We start from the raw sequence: 15,281 nt of genomic DNA, 5'->3' as shown, positions 1-15,281 counted from the left end.
CAGCCCGCTGTGGGTATCATGGGGGCCCTTCTGAGGCTCTCCCCTTGGCCTCTTCCTCCTGGGTAAAGGGGAGCCCAGGTGACCTCAGAGGGCAGAAGTGCCAGGCCGCCTCGCGCTGGGCAGAGCTGTCTCAGGACAGAAGGTGTGGGGGCCAAGTGTACAGGGGAGCAGGCTGGGATGGGGAGGGGGGTCCCTGCAGCCCCAAGAGGGAGCCTGTCCACGTCCCCCGCAGGCACCCCCGTGTCTCTTGCGCCTTTCGTGTCTGCCCACTGACATCTTGCCATCTTGCATGTTTCTAGGAGAGTCTTTCCTGCAGGGGCAGCAGCGCCTCCTGAAAGATAAGGAAGCGAAGATTCGGAAGGCCCTGGACAGACTCCGCCGGAAGAGGCTTCTCCTGGGCCCGCAGCGGAGGCGGCGGGAGATCCCTGTGGTCTCCGTGGTGGGCTACACAAACTGCGGTGAGGAGTGGGCCCGCCGGGGCTGGGCGGGGTGCGCTAGGAGAACCCGCTTGCCGACCCGGCGAGACTGGGTGCTCGCGGAGGGCTATAGCCCCCGGTGAGGAGGATGGGACTCGGGCCCCATCCCTGGGCGTCTCGGGGGCGACGCGGCCCCCGTGTGACTGCTGTGCGCTGACGTCCCTCTCAGTGGATGTCCTCCAGACTCTGAGAACGACGAAGTGGGGACAGTTGTAAGTCCGTTGACAGTGGGCAGGATCTTCCAGGGATCAGAGTGAGAGCCGGATTGTGTGGTAAGCGTGTGTTTAGCTTTGTAAGAAACTGCCAGACCATCCTCCAACGTGGCCGTACCATCTTGCGTCCCTCCCAGCGATGCGTGGGGGGGGGGTGCTGCACATGCTTGTCGGCATTTCGTGTTGTCAGGATTGTGGATTCCGGCTGTTCTGATAGGTGTGTGGTGGTGCCTCATTGCTGTTTTAGTTTGCATTTCCCTGATGACAGAGGACGTGGAGCATCTTGTCACACGCTCATTTGCCATCAGTATATCTTTTTGGTGAGGTGTCTGTTACGGCCTCTGGCCCACGTTGTAGTAGGTTGTTTCCTTATTGCTGAACTTTAAGAATTGTTTTTATATTTTGGATACCAGTGCTTATGGAGGCGTGTTTTGCACGTATTTTCTCCCAGGTCTGTGGCTTAACTTCTCAGTCCGCTGATGACGTCTTTGCAGAGCAGGCGTGTTTAATTTTCCGTGTTGTCATATGCTCAGACTCCGGGATCCTTTCTCTGCCGAGTCCAGTCTACCAGCAGGCCCATGAGAGGCGCTCGTCATTTCTGCCAGAGCGCTTGTGATCTCTAGCAGGTCTTTTTGGTTCTTTCTCGGGATTTCCACCTCTGCTTGCCTTGCCCATCCGTCCTTGCATGCTGTCTACTAAATCCATCAGGGCCCTTGGCACGTTCATCATAGTTGTTGTAAATTCCTGGTCCAGTAATTCCAGCATCCCTGGCACGTCTGGTTCTCACGCTTGCTGTGTCTCTTCGGGTTGCCTTTTGGTGCGCCTGGTAATTTTTTCTCGATAGCTGGACGTGATGCACGAGGTGAAAGGAACTGCTGTAAGTGGACCTTTGTGGGGAGGGGCTGATGTGTGGGGGAGGGGAAGCCTGCTGTGGTCCTGGGATCAGGGTTCAGTGCCTTACGGTGCCTGTGCCCCTGGGCTGTCACCTGCACAAGTGCTTCTCCGTTTCCATCCCCACCGAATCCTAACCCTGGCCTTCGGGGTGGGGTTGCGGGGTGCCAGACCCCCAAGCGAGCAGCTGTGCAGCGCAGCAGGAGGGAGGCCGCTGGCCCCCGCGCAGGCTCTCACCACGGAGCTGGGGCCGCGGCACCTGGGATCGGGAGAGACAGCACCTGCAGGGATTACTGCTGGGTCAGACCTGCAGCTGAAGGACGGAGGTCAGGCGTGACCAAGCACCTGCTGACCTGAGCGACCAGCAGCTGGAGGAGGTGGGACGAGCTGGCGGGCCCATGGGGAGTCACACCCAAGAAGACTCCGCCTCCCCTTGGCCTAGAGAATGGGGGACCCCGCCCCCTATGTCCCAGAGGATGGGGAGACCCCACCCCCCATGTCCCAGAAGATGGGGACCCCCGCACAGCCCAGAGAATGGGGGGACCCTGCTCTGTGGCCTCAGGCCCTGCCCGGCCCCTACTCCCGAGCCTCTGGCCTGTGTCCTGGCTGTGCCCTGAGGAGGGTCAGGTGACCCCAGAGACGGCAGCACCCAGGTGTCCGGGGAGTGGGGACAGACAGCGAAGCAGGGGCGCCACAGAGGGGCCGCGGCTCTGAGACTCTGTGCGAGGGTGGCCTCCCAGGGGGCGGGGGCGTGGGGACGGGATGGGGGGCTGGCCTCCCGTGGGGCTTGGGGCGCACGCTGGATGGCTGGTCGGTGGTGGACACGATGGTGGTGCCCACCAAAACGCCAGACCGGAAGCTCATCTTCGGCAGAGGGACCTTGGAGCGCCTGACAGGTGAGTCCAGCACACGTGTCCCCATCACCCTCCCAGAAACAGAGCAAGCATGGCCGTCCCTCTGGGCCTCACAGGAACTTGGATGAGACGGCAAAAGCCACCACGCCCGCGTGAGAATTCAAACGAGGCCCCAGGACACAGGCGGGACCTGTGAGAGTCGGGCGCACGCCAGCCCCGCGCCCCAGCCCAGCCCAGCCCACGCCCCGCCAGTGCCCGGCGGAGGGGGTCCTGCGTGTGACCCCTGCCTTCCATGGACCCCGACGTCCCCGCCCCAAACCCATGTCTAGCTCACAGCTCAGAGCCGGAGACGTGCCAAGGGGGGCGCTCACCGCCCATCTGTTGTCTAACGGGCACTCAGTCCCCGTGGGGTCACGGGACCCCCATGTGTGTGAGATCTACTCCCCTGACGAGGGACCCGGTCCGGTCCTCCCCGACCCACACTTGACAAATACTGTGCTCAGAGGCTCGGGGTGTCCGGCGAACACGGCCAAAGTGCAGGGTCCCCAGACAGACATCGTGGGCATGCAGGCCTCTGAGAGGCCAACCTCTTTTCCTAGAGAAAATCAGAGGGTCCCCGGAAATCACCGCCGTCTTCCTGAATGCGGAGAGGATGGCTGCAGCCACCAAGGTACCTCAGAAGCTCGCTGTTTCCCGCCCACGGCGGCTGAGGGAGTGGGTCAGTGTCCCCGTGAGGACACAGGTCTCCACGGGCCTGGGGTCACCACAGGTCCCCTCCCTCGCACTCCATCTTCTAGAAAGAAGTGGAAGCCGCCTGGGGCGTGCGGGTGTTCGACCGATTCACGGTGGTTCTTAATATTTTCCGCTGCAGCGCCCGCACCGAGGAGGCCCGGCTGCAGGTGGCACTGGCCGAGCTCCCCCTGCTCAGGTACCTGCAGAGCCTGGGCTCGGGGCAGACGGAACCCTCCTTGGACCCCTTCTTGCTTTCCCTACCTGGAGTGTTGCCAGGGTGGTGAGGGTGGAATGTGGCCAGTGGGGACGTGGCCAAGCGGCACACCTACCAGGGCACGCGGCCCACAAGGAGCGCCACCCAGCAAGGGACCCTGCGTCCCCGCCCGTGAAGGCCCACGCGGCGGGGAGGTCCCGAGCGAGCCTGTTCTTCCTGTCTAGATGCCCACTCCCCACCCAGGGCTCTGTGCCAGCCTCCCACGGGCACGTGCCCCCGTCTCCTGCGCCGACCCATTTCCACGCCAGGTCCTGCCTGAAAAACCACGTTGCCCACCTGGGCGGCCGAGGGCGGGACTCCCGCAACGTCACGGGGTCAGGTACAGTGTCTGACGTCTTGTCACCGGGAGCTCAGAAGGGCGGGTGTCGTGGCCACCACCCCTACAAAGGGGACGACGTCCCTCAGAGGTCCTGCTGGGGCCTCGTCCGTGGTCACAGTCAAAGGAGGGTGTCAAGGTGTTTCCCTGGTGCGGCCGTAACGAAGGACCACGAACCGGTGCCTTAAAACCACAGACATTGATCCTCCGTGAGTCCCGCAGAGCAGATCAAGGAGTTACAGGGGCTGGTTCCTTCTGGAGGCTCCAGGGGAGGGTCCTTCCCGCCCCTTCCAGCTTCTGGGGGCTCCGGGCGTCCCTGGGCTCGTGGCCGCGTCCCTCCCGTCTCTGCCTCTATCTTCACGTGGCTTCTCCTCTGTGTCTCTCCTCTTCTGTCTCTTAGAAGGACCCTGTCATTGGACGTAGGGCCACCCTCCTCCAGGAGGACCTCATCTCAGACCCTTCCCTGCATCACACCTGCAGAGACCCTGTTTCTTTTTTTTTTTTTTTTTTTTTTTTTTTTTTTCTTTTTGCGGTATGTGGGCCTCTCACTGCTGTGGCCTCTCCCGTTGCGGAGCACAGGCTCTAGACGCGCAGGCCCAGCGGCCATGGCTCACGGGCCCAGCCGCTCCGCGGCATGTGGGATCCTCCCAGACCGGGGCACGAACCCGTATCCCCTGCATCGGCAGGCGGACTTCTCAACCACTGCGCCACCAGGGAGGCCCTACCCTGTTTCTTAATAAGGCCCCATTTGTAGGTCCTGGGGGTCAGGGTGTGGACACATCTTTGGGGCACCACTCAGCCCGCTGTGGGTATCATGGGGGCCCTTCTGAGGCTCTCCCCTTGGCCTCTTCCTCCTGGGTAAAGGGGAGCCCAGGTGACCTCAGAGGGCAGAAGTGCCAGGCCGCCTCGCGCTGGGCAGAGCTGTCTCAGGACAGAAGGTGTGGGGGCCAAGTGTACAGGGGAGCAGGCTGGGATGGGGAGGGGGGTCCCTGCAGCCCCAAGAGGGAGCCTGTCCACGTCCCCCGCAGGCACCCCCGTGTCTCTTGCGCCTTTCGTGTCTGCCCACTGACATCTTGCCATCTTGCATGTTTCTAGGAGAGTCTTTCCTGCAGGGGCAGCAGCGCCTCCTGAAAGATAAGGAAGCGAAGATTCGGAAGGCCCTGGACAGACTCCGCCGGAAGAGGCTTCTCCTGGGCCCGCAGCGGAGGCGGCGGGAGATCCCTGTGGTCTCCGTGGTGGGCTACACAAACTGCGGTGAGGAGTGGGCCCGCCGGGGCTGGGCGGGGTGCGCTAGGAGAACCCGCTTGCCGACCCGGCGAGACTGGGTGCTCGCGGAGGGCTATAGCCCCCGGTGAGGAGGATGGGACTCGGGCCCCATCCCTGGGCGTCTCGGGGGCGACGCGGCCCCCGTGTGACTGCTGTGCGCTGACGTCCCTCTCAGTGGATGTCCTCCAGACTCTGAGAACGACGAAGTGGGGACAGTTGTAAGTCCGTTGACAGTGGGCAGGATCTTCCAGGGATCAGAGTGAGAGCCGGATTGTGTGGTAAGCGTGTGTTTAGCTTTGTAAGAAACTGCCAGACCATCCTCCAACGTGGCCGTACCATCTTGCGTCCCTCCCAGCGATGCGTGGGGGGGGGGTGCTGCACATGCTTGTCGGCATTTCGTGTTGTCAGGATTGTGGATTCCGGCTGTTCTGATAGGTGTGTGGTGGTGCCTCATTGCTGTTTTAGTTTGCATTTCCCTGATGACAGAGGACGTGGAGCATCTTGTCACACGCTCATTTGCCATCAGTATATCTTTTTGGTGAGGTGTCTGTTACGGCCTCTGGCCCACGTTGTAGTAGGTTGTTTCCTTATTGCTGAACTTTAAGAATTGTTTTTATATTTTGGATACCAGTGCTTATGGAGGCGTGTTTTGCACGTATTTTCTCCCAGGTCTGTGGCTTAACTTCTCAGTCCGCTGATGACGTCTTTGCAGAGCAGGCGTGTTTAATTTTCCGTGTTGTCATATGCTCAGACTCCGGGATCCTTTCTCTGCCGAGTCCAGTCTACCAGCAGGCCCATGAGAGGCGCTCGTCATTTCTGCCAGAGCGCTTGTGATCTCTAGCAGGTCTTTTTGGTTCTTTCTCGGGATTTCCACCTCTGCTTGCCTTGCCCATCCGTCCTTGCATGCTGTCTACTAAATCCATCAGGGCCCTTGGCACGTTCATCATAGTTGTTGTAAATTCCTGGTCCAGTAATTCCAGCATCCCTGGCACGTCTGGTTCTCACGCTTGCTGTGTCTCTTCGGGTTGCCTTTTGGTGCGCCTGGTAATTTTTTCTCGATAGCTGGACGTGATGCACGAGGTGAAAGGAACTGCTGTAAGTGGACCTTTGTGGGGAGGGGCTGATGTGTGGGGGAGGGGAAGCCTGCTGTGGTCCTGGGATCAGGGTTCAGTGCCTTACGGTGCCTGTGCCCCTGGGCTGTCACCTGCACAAGTGCTTCTCCGTTTCCATCCCCACCGAATCCTAACCCTGGCCTTCGGGGTGGGGTTGCGGGGTGCCAGACCCCCAAGCGAGCAGCTGTGCAGCGCAGCAGGAGGGAGGCCGCTGGCCCCCGCGCAGGCTCTCACCACGGAGCTGGGGCCGCGGCACCTGGGATCGGGAGAGACAGCACCTGCAGGGATTACTGCTGGGTCAGACCTGCAGCTGAAGGACGGAGGTCAGGCGTGACCAAGCACCTGCTGACCTGAGCGACCAGCAGCTGGAGGAGGTGGGACGAGCTGGCGGGCCCATGGGGAGTCACACCCAAGAAGACTCCGCCTCCCCTTGGCCTAGAGAATGGGGGACCCCGCCCCCTATGTCCCAGAGGATGGGGAGACCCCACCCCCCATGTCCCAGAAGATGGGGACCCCCGCACAGCCCAGAGAATGGGGGGACCCTGCTCTGTGGCCTCAGGCCCTGCCCGGCCCCTACTCCCGAGCCTCTGGCCTGTGTCCTGGCTGTGCCCTGAGGAGGGTCAGGTGACCCCAGAGACGGCAGCACCCAGGTGTCCGGGGAGTGGGGACAGACAGCGAAGCAGGGGCGCCACAGAGGGGCCGCGGCTCTGAGACTCTGTGCGAGGGTGGCCTCCCAGGGGGCGGGGGCGTGGGGACGGGATGGGGGGCTGGCCTCCCGTGGGGCTTGGGGCGCACGCTGGATGGCTGGTCGGTGGTGGACACGATGGTGGTGCCCACCAAAACGCCAGACCGGAAGCTCATCTTCGGCAGAGGGACCTTGGAGCGCCTGACAGGTGAGTCCAGCACACGTGTCCCCATCACCCTCCCAGAAACAGAGCAAGCATGGCCGTCCCTCTGGGCCTCACAGGAACTTGGATGAGACGGCAAAAGCCACCACGCCCGCGTGAGAATTCAAACGAGGCCCCAGGACACAGGCGGGACCTGTGAGAGTCGGGCGCACGCCAGCCCCGCGCCCCAGCCCAGCCCAGCCCACGCCCCGCCAGTGCCCGGCGGAGGGGGTCCTGCGTGTGACCCCTGCCTTCCATGGACCCCGACGTCCCCGCCCCAAACCCATGTCTAGCTCACAGCTCAGAGCCGGAGACGTGCCAAGGGGGGCGCTCACCGCCCATCTGTTGTCTAACGGGCACTCAGTCCCCGTGGGGTCACGGGACCCCCATGTGTGTGAGATCTACTCCCCTGACGAGGGACCCGGTCCGGTCCTCCCCGACCCACACTTGACAAATACTGTGCTCAGAGGCTCGGGGTGTCCGGCGAACACGGCCAAAGTGCAGGGTCCCCAGACAGACATCGTGGGCATGCAGGCCTCTGAGAGGCCAACCTCTTTTCCTAGAGAAAATCAGAGGGTCCCCGGAAATCACCGCCGTCTTCCTGAATGCGGAGAGGATGGCTGCAGCCACCAAGGTACCTCAGAAGCTCGCTGTTTCCCGCCCACGGCGGCTGAGGGAGTGGGTCAGTGTCCCCGTGAGGACACAGGTCTCCACGGGCCTGGGGTCACCACAGGTCCCCTCCCTCGCACTCCATCTTCTAGAAAGAAGTGGAAGCCGCCTGGGGCGTGCGGGTGTTCGACCGATTCACGGTGGTTCTTAATATTTTCCGCTGCAGCGCCCGCACCGAGGAGGCCCGGCTGCAGGTGGCACTGGCCGAGCTCCCCCTGCTCAGGTACCTGCAGAGCCTGGGCTCGGGGCAGACGGAACCCTCCTTGGACCCCTTCTTGCTTTCCCTACCTGGAGTGTTGCCAGGGTGGTGAGGGTGGAATGTGGCCAGTGGGGACGTGGCCAAGCGGCACACCTACCAGGGCACGCGGCCCACAAGGAGCGCCACCCAGCAAGGGACCCTGCGTCCCCGCCCGTGAAGGCCCACGCGGCGGGGAGGTCCCGAGCGAGCCTGTTCTTCCTGTCTAGATGCCCACTCCCCACCCAGGGCTCTGTGCCAGCCTCCCACGGGCACGTGCCCCCGTCTCCTGCGCCGACCCATTTCCACGCCAGGTCCTGCCTGAAAAACCACGTTGCCCACCTGGGCGGCCGAGGGCGGGACTCCCGCAACGTCACGGGGTCAGGTACAGTGTCTGACGTCTTGTCACCGGGAGCTCAGAAGGGCGGGTGTCGTGGCCACCACCCCTACAAAGGGGACGACGTCCCTCAGAGGTCCTGCTGGGGCCTCGTCCGTGGTCACAGTCAAAGGAGGGTGTCAAGGTGTTTCCCTGGTGCGGCCGTAACGAAGGACCACGAACCGGTGCCTTAAAACCACAGACATTGATCCTCCGTGAGTCCCGCAGAGCAGATCAAGGAGTTACAGGGGCTGGTTCCTTCTGGAGGCTCCAGGGGAGGGTCCTTCCCGCCCCTTCCAGCTTCTGGGGGCTCCGGGCGTCCCTGGGCTCGTGGCCGCGTCCCTCCCGTCTCTGCCTCTATCTTCACGTGGCTTCTCCTCTGTGTCTCTCCTCTTCTGTCTCTTAGAAGGACCCTGTCATTGGACGTAGGGCCACCCTCCTCCAGGAGGGCCTCATCTCAGACCCTTCCCTGCATCACACCTGCAGAGACCCTGTTTCTTAATAAGGCCCCATTTGTAGGTCCTGGGGGTCAGGGTGTGGACACATCTTTGGGGCACCACTCAGCCCGCTGTGGGTATCATGGGGGCCCTTCTGAGGCTCTCCCCTTGGCCTCTTCCTCCTGGGTAAAGGGGAGCCCAGGTGACCTCAGAGGGCAGAAGTGCCAGGCCGCCTCGCGCTGGGCAGAGCTGTCTCAGGACAGAAGGTGTGGGGGCCAAGTGTACAGGGGAGCAGGCTGGGATGGGGAGGGGGGTCCCTGCAGCCCCAAGAGGGAGCCTGTCCACGTCCCCCGCAGGCACCCCCGTGTCTCTTGCGCCTTTCGTGTCTGCCCACTGACATCTTGCCATCTTGCATGTTTCTAGGAGAGTCTTTCCTGCAGGGGCAGCAGCGCCTCCTGAAAGATAAGGAAGCGAAGATTCGGAAGGCCCTGGACAGACTCCGCCGGAAGAGGCTTCTCCTGGGCCCGCAGCGGAGGCGGCGGGAGATCCCTGTGGTCTCCGTGGTGGGCTACACAAACTGCGGTGAGGAGTGGGCCCGCCGGGGCTGGGCGGGGTGCGCTAGGAGAACCCGCTTGCCGACCCGGCGAGACTGGGTGCTCGCGGAGGGCTATAGCCCCCGGTGAGGAGGATGGGACTCGGGCCCCATCCCTGGGCGTCTCGGGGGCGACGCGGCCCCCGTGTGACTGCTGTGCGCTGACGTCCCTCTCAGTGGATGTCCTCCAGACTCTGAGAACGACGAAGTGGGGACAGTTGTAAGTCCGTTGACAGTGGGCAGGATCTTCCAGGGATCAGAGTGAGAGCCGGATTGTGTGGTAAGCGTGTGTTTAGCTTTGTAAGAAACTGCCAGACCATCCTCCAACGTGGCCGTACCATCTTGCGTCCCTCCCAGCGATGCGTGGGGGGGGGGTGCTGCACATGCTTGTCGGCATTTCGTGTTGTCAGGATTGTGGATTCCGGCTGTTCTGATAGGTGTGTGGTGGTGCCTCATTGCTGTTTTAGTTTGCATTTCCCTGATGACAGAGGACGTGGAGCATCTTGTCACACGCTCATTTGCCATCAGTATATCTTTTTGGTGAGGTGTCTGTTACGGCCTCTGGCCCACGTTGTAGTAGGTTGTTTCCTTATTGCTGAACTTTAAGAATTGTTTTTATATTTTGGATACCAGTGCTTATGGATGCGTGTTTTGCACGTATTTTCTCCCAGGTCTGTGGCTTAACTTCTCAGTCCGCTGATGACGTCTTTGCAGAGCAGGCGTGTTTAATTTTCCGTGTTGTCATATGCTCAGACTCCGGGATCCTTTCTCTGCCGAGTCCAGTCTACCAGCAGGCCCATGAGAGGCGCTCGTCATTTCTGCCAGAGCGCTTGTGATCTCTAGCAGGTCTTTTTGGTTCTTTCTCGGGATTTCCACCTCTGCTTGCCTTGCCCATCCGTCCTTGCATGCTGTCTACTAAATCCATCAGGGCCCTTGGCACGTTCATCATAGTTGTTGTAAATTCCTGGTCCAGTAATTCCAGCATCCCTGGCACGTCTGGTTCTCACGCTTGCTGTGTCTCTTCGGGTTGCCTTTTGGTGCGCCTGGTAATTTTTTCTCGATAGCTGGACGTGATGCACGAGGTGAAAGGAACTGCTGTAAGTGGACCTTTGTGGGGAGGGGCTGATGTGTGGGGGAGGGGAAGCCTGCTGTGGTCCTGGGATCAGGGTTCAGTGCCTTACGGTGCCTGTGCCCCTGGGCTGTCACCTGCACAAGTGCTTCTCCGTTTCCATCCCCACCGAATCCTAACCCTGGCCTTCGGGGTGGGGTTGCGGGGTGCCAGACCCCCAAGCGAGCAGCTGTGCAGCGCAGCAGGAGGGAGGCCGCTGGCCCCCGCGCAGGCTCTCACCACGGAGCTGGGGCCGCGGCACCTGGGATCGGGAGAGACAGCACCTGCAGGGATTACTGCTGGGTCAGACCTGCAGCTGAAGGACGGAGGTCAGGCGTGACCAAGCACCTGCTGACCTGAGCGACCAGCAGCTGGAGGAGGTGGGACGAGCTGGCGGGCCCATGGGGAGTCACACCCAAGAAGACTCCGCCTCCCCTTGGCCTAGAGAATGGGGGACCCCGCCCCCTATGTCCCAGAGGATGGGGAGACCCCACCCCCCATGTCCCAGAAGATGGGGACCCCCGCACAGCCCAGAGAATGGGGGGACCCTGCTCTGTGGCCTCAGGCCCTGCCCGGCCCCTACTCCCGAGCCTCTGGCCTGTGTCCTGGCTGTGCCCTGAGGAGGGTCAGGTGACCCCAGAGACGGCAGCACCCAGGTGTCCGGGGAGTGGGGACAGACAGCGAAGCAGGGGCGCCACAGAGGGGCCGCGGCTCTGAGACTCTGTGCGAGGGTGGCCTCCCAGGGGGCGGGGGCGTGGGGACGGGATGGGGGGCTGGCCTCCCGTGGGGCTTGGGGCGCACGCTGGATGGCTGGTCGGTGGTGGACACGATGGTGGTGCCCACCAAAACGCCAGACCGGAAGCTCATCTTCGGCAGAGGGACCTTGGAGCGCCTGACAGGTGAGTCCAGCACACGTGTCCCCATCACCCTCCCAGAAACAGAGCAAGCATGGCCGTCCCTCTGGGCCTCACAGGAACTTGGATGAGACGGCAAAAGCCACCACGCCCGCGTGAGAATTCAAACGAGGCCCCAGGACACAGGCGGGACCTGTGAGAGTCGGGCGCACGCCAGCCCCGCGCCCCAGCCCAGCCCAGCCCACGCCCCGCCAGTGCCCGGCGGAGGGGGTCCTGCGTGTGACCCCTGCCTTCCATGGACCCCGACGTCCCCGCCCCAAACCCATGTCTAGCTCACAGCTCAGAGCCGGAGACGTGCCAAGGGGGGCGCTCACCGCCCATCTGTTGTCTAACGGGCACTCAGTCCCCGTGGGGTCACGGGACCCCCATGTGTGTGAGATCTACTCCCCTGACGAGGGACCCGGTCCGGTCCTCCCCGACCCACACTTGACAAATACTGTGCTCAGAGGCTCGGGGTGTCCGGCGAACACGGCCAAAGTGCAGGGTCCCCAGACAGACATCGTGGGCATGCAGGCCTCTGAGAGGCCAACCTCTTTTCCTAGAGAAAATCAGAGGGTCCCCGGAAATCACCGCCGTCTTCCTGAATGCGGAGAGGATGGCTGCAGCCACCAAGGTACCTCAGAAGCTCGCTGTTTCCCGCCCACGGCGGCTGAGGGAGTGGGTCAGTGTCCCCGTGAGGACACAGGTCTCCACGGGCCTGGGGTCACCACAGGTCCCCTCCCTCGCACTCCATCTTCTAGAAAGAAGTGGAAGCCGCCTGGGGCGTGCGGGTGTTCGACCGATTCACGGTGGTTCTTAATATTTTCCGCTGCAGCGCCCGCACCGAGGAGGCCCGGCTGCAGGTGGCACTGGCCGAGCTCCCCCTGCTCAGGTACCTGCAGAGCCTGGGCTCGGGGCAGACGGAACCCTCCTTGGACCCCTTCTTGCTTTCCCTACCTGGAGTGTTGCCAGGGTGGTGAGGGTGGAATGTGGCCAGTGGGGACGTGGCCAAGCGGCACACCTACCAGGGCACGCGGCCCACAAGGAGCGCCACCCAGCAAGGGACCCTGCGTCCCCGCCCGTGAAGGCCCACGCGGCGGGGAGGTCCCGAGCGAGCCTGTTCTTCCTGTCTAGATGCCCACTCCCCACCCAGGGCTCTGTGCCAGCCTCCCACGGGCACGTGCCCCCGTCTCCTGCGCCGACCCATTTCCACGCCAGGTCCTGCCTGAAAAACCACGTTGCCCACCTGGGCGGCCGAGGGCGGGACTCCCGCAACGTCACGGGGTCAGGTACAGTGTCTGACGTCTTGTCACCGGGAGCTCAGAAGGGCGGGTGTAGTGGCCACCACCCCTACAAAGGGGACGACGTCCCTCAGAGGTCCTGCTGGGGCCTCGTCCGTGGTCACAGTCAAAGGAGGGTGTCAAGGTGTTTCCCTGGTGCGGCCGTAACGAAGGACCACGAACCGGTGCCTTAAAACCACAGACATTGATCCTCCGTGAGTCCCGCAGAGCAGATCAAGGAGTTACAGGGGCTGGTTCCTTCTGGAGGCTCCAGGGGAGGGTCCTTCCCGCCCCTTCCAGCTTCTGGGGGCTCCGGGCGTCCCTGGGCTCGTGGCCGCGTCCCTCCCGTCTCTGCCTCTATCTTCACGTGGCTTCTCCTCTGTGTCTCTCCTCTTCTGTCTCTTAGAAGGACCCTGTCATTGGACGTAGGGCCACCCTCCTCCAGGAGGACCTCATCTCAGACCCTTCCCTGCATCACACCTGCAGAGACCCTGTTTCTTAATAAGGCCCCATTTGTAGGTCCTGGGGGTCAGGGTGTGGACACATCTTTGGGGCACCACTCAGCCCGCTGTGGGTATCATGGGGGCCCTTCTGAGGCTCTCCCCTTGGCCTCTTCCTCCTGGGTAAAGGGGAGCCCAGGTGACCTCAGAGGGCAGAAGTGCCAGGCCGCCTCGCGCTGGGCAGAGCTGTCTCAGGACAGAAGGTGTGGGGGCCAAGTGTACAGGGGAGCAGGCTGGGATGGGGAGGGGGGTCCCTGCAGCCCCAAGAGGGAGCCTGTCCACGTCCCCCGCAGGCACCCCCGTGTCTCTTGCGCCTTTCGTGTCTGCCCACTGACATCTTGCCATCTTGCATGTTTCTAGGAGAGTCTTTCCTGCAGGGGCAGCAGCGCCTCCTGAAAGATAAGGAAGCGAAGATTCGGAAGGCCCTGGACAGACTCCGCCGGAAGAGGCTTCTCCTGGGCCCGCAGCGGAGGCGGCGGGAGATCCCTGTGGTCTCCGTGGTGGGCTACACAAACTGCGGTGAGGAGTGGGCCCGCTGGGGCTGGGCGGGGTGCGCTAGGAGAACCCGCTTGCCGACCCGGCGAGACTGGGTGCTCGCGGAGGGCTATAGCCCCCGGTGAGGAGGATGGGACTCGGGCCCCATCCCTGGGCGTCTCGGGGGCGACGCGGCCCCCGTGTGACTGCTGTGCGCTGACGTCCCTCTCAGTGGATGTCCTCCAGACTCTGAGAACGACGAAGTGGGGACAGTTGTAAGTCCGTTGACAGTGGGCAGGATCTTCCAGGGATCAGAGTGAGAGCCGGATTGTGTGGTAAGCGTGTGTTTAGCTTTGTAAGAAACTGCCAGACCATCCTCCAACGTGGCCGTACCATCTTGCGTCCCTCCCAGCGATGCGTGGGGGGGGGGTGCTGCACATGCTTGTCGGCATTTCGTGTTGTCAGGATTGTGGATTTCGGCTGTTCTGATAGGTGTGTGGTGGTGCCTCATTGCTGTTTTAGTTTGCATTTCCCTGATGACAGAGGACGTGGAGCATCTTGTCACACGCTCATTTGCCATCAGTATATCTTTTTGGTGAGGTGTCTGTTACGGCCTCTGGCCCACGTTGTAGTAGGTTGTTTCCTTATTGCTGAACTTTAAGAATTGTTTTTATATTTTGGATACCAGTGCTTATGGATGCGTGTTTTGCACGTATTTTCTCCCAGGTCTGTGGCTTAACTTCTCAGTCCGCTGATGACGTCTTTGCAGAGCAGGCGTGTTTAATTTTCCGTGTTGTCATATGCTCAGACTCCGGGATCCTTTCTCTGCCGAGTCCAGTCTACCAGCAGGCCCATGAGAGGCGCTCGTCATTTCTGCCAGAGCGCTTGTGATCTCTAGCAGGTCTTTTTGGTTCTTTCTCGGGATTTCCACCTCTGCTTGCCTTGCCCATCCGTCCTTGCATGCTGTCTACTAAATCCATCAGGGCCCTTGGCACGTTCATCATAGTTGTTGTAAATTCCTGGTCCAGTAATTCCAGCATCCCTGGCACGTCTGGTTCTCACGCTTGCTGTGTCTCTTCGGGTTGCCTTTTGGTGCGCCTGGTAATTTTTTCTCGATAGCTGGACGTGATGCACGAGGTGAAAGGAACTGCTGTAAGTGGACCTTTGTGGGTAGGGGATGATGTGTGGGGGAGGGGAAGCCTGCTGTGGTCCTGGGATCAGGGTTCAGTGCCTTACGGTGCCTGTGCCCCTGGGCTGTCACCTGCACAAGTGCTTCTCCGTTTCCATCCCCACCGAATCCTAACCCTGGCCTTCGGGGTGGGGTTGCGGGGTGCCAGACCCCCAAGCGAGCAGCTGTGCAGCGCAGCAGGAGGGAGGCCGCTGGCCCCCGCGCAGGCTCTCACCACGGAGCTGGGGCCGCGGCACCTGGGATCGGGAGAGACAGCACCTGCAGGGATTACTGCTGGGTCAGACCTGCAGCTGAAGGACGGAGGTCAGGCGTGACCAAGCACCTGCTGACCTGAGCGACCAGCAGCTGGAGGAGGTGGGACGAGCTGGCGGGCCCATGGGGAGTCACACCCAAGAAGACTCCGCCTCCCCTTGGCCTAGAGAATGGGGGACCCCGCCCCCTATGTCCCAGAGGATGGGGAGACCCCACCCCCCATGTCCCAGAAGATGGGGACCCCCGCACAGCCCAG

The 15,281-nt window shown here is 62.1% G+C and overlaps 3 long non-coding RNA genes across 3 annotated transcripts; all 3 read left to right on the top strand.

Moving 5' to 3' along the window:
- Positions 1-238: 238 nt before the first annotated feature.
- LOC308611402 lies at positions 239-3,070 on the top strand. The gene is made up of 3 exons (XR_014014890.1): positions 239-458; positions 646-748; positions 1,140-3,070. It is a non-coding gene; the product is annotated as an uncharacterized lncRNA (long non-coding RNA).
- A 1,719-nt stretch (positions 3,071-4,789) lies between these two features.
- On the top strand, positions 4,790-7,621 carry LOC308611401. Its single transcript, XR_014014889.1, has 3 exons — positions 4,790-5,009; positions 5,197-5,299; positions 5,691-7,621. It is a non-coding gene; the product is annotated as an uncharacterized lncRNA (long non-coding RNA).
- Positions 7,622-13,409: 5,788 nt separating this feature from the next.
- On the top strand, positions 13,410-14,747 carry LOC308611400. Its single transcript, XR_014014888.1, has 3 exons — positions 13,410-13,629; positions 13,817-13,919; positions 14,311-14,747. It is a non-coding gene; the product is annotated as an uncharacterized lncRNA (long non-coding RNA).
- The last annotated feature ends 534 nt before the right edge of the window (positions 14,748-15,281 follow it).

This window comes from Mesoplodon bidens (genome assembly GCF_964165515.1).
Source record: "Mesoplodon bidens genome assembly, contig: HAP1_SCAFFOLD_696, whole genome shotgun sequence".
Taxonomy (NCBI): domain Eukaryota; kingdom Metazoa; phylum Chordata; class Mammalia; order Artiodactyla; family Ziphiidae; genus Mesoplodon; species Mesoplodon bidens.
Note: the sequence above shows the minus strand (reverse complement) of the source record. Positions and strands in the feature narration are given on the sequence as shown.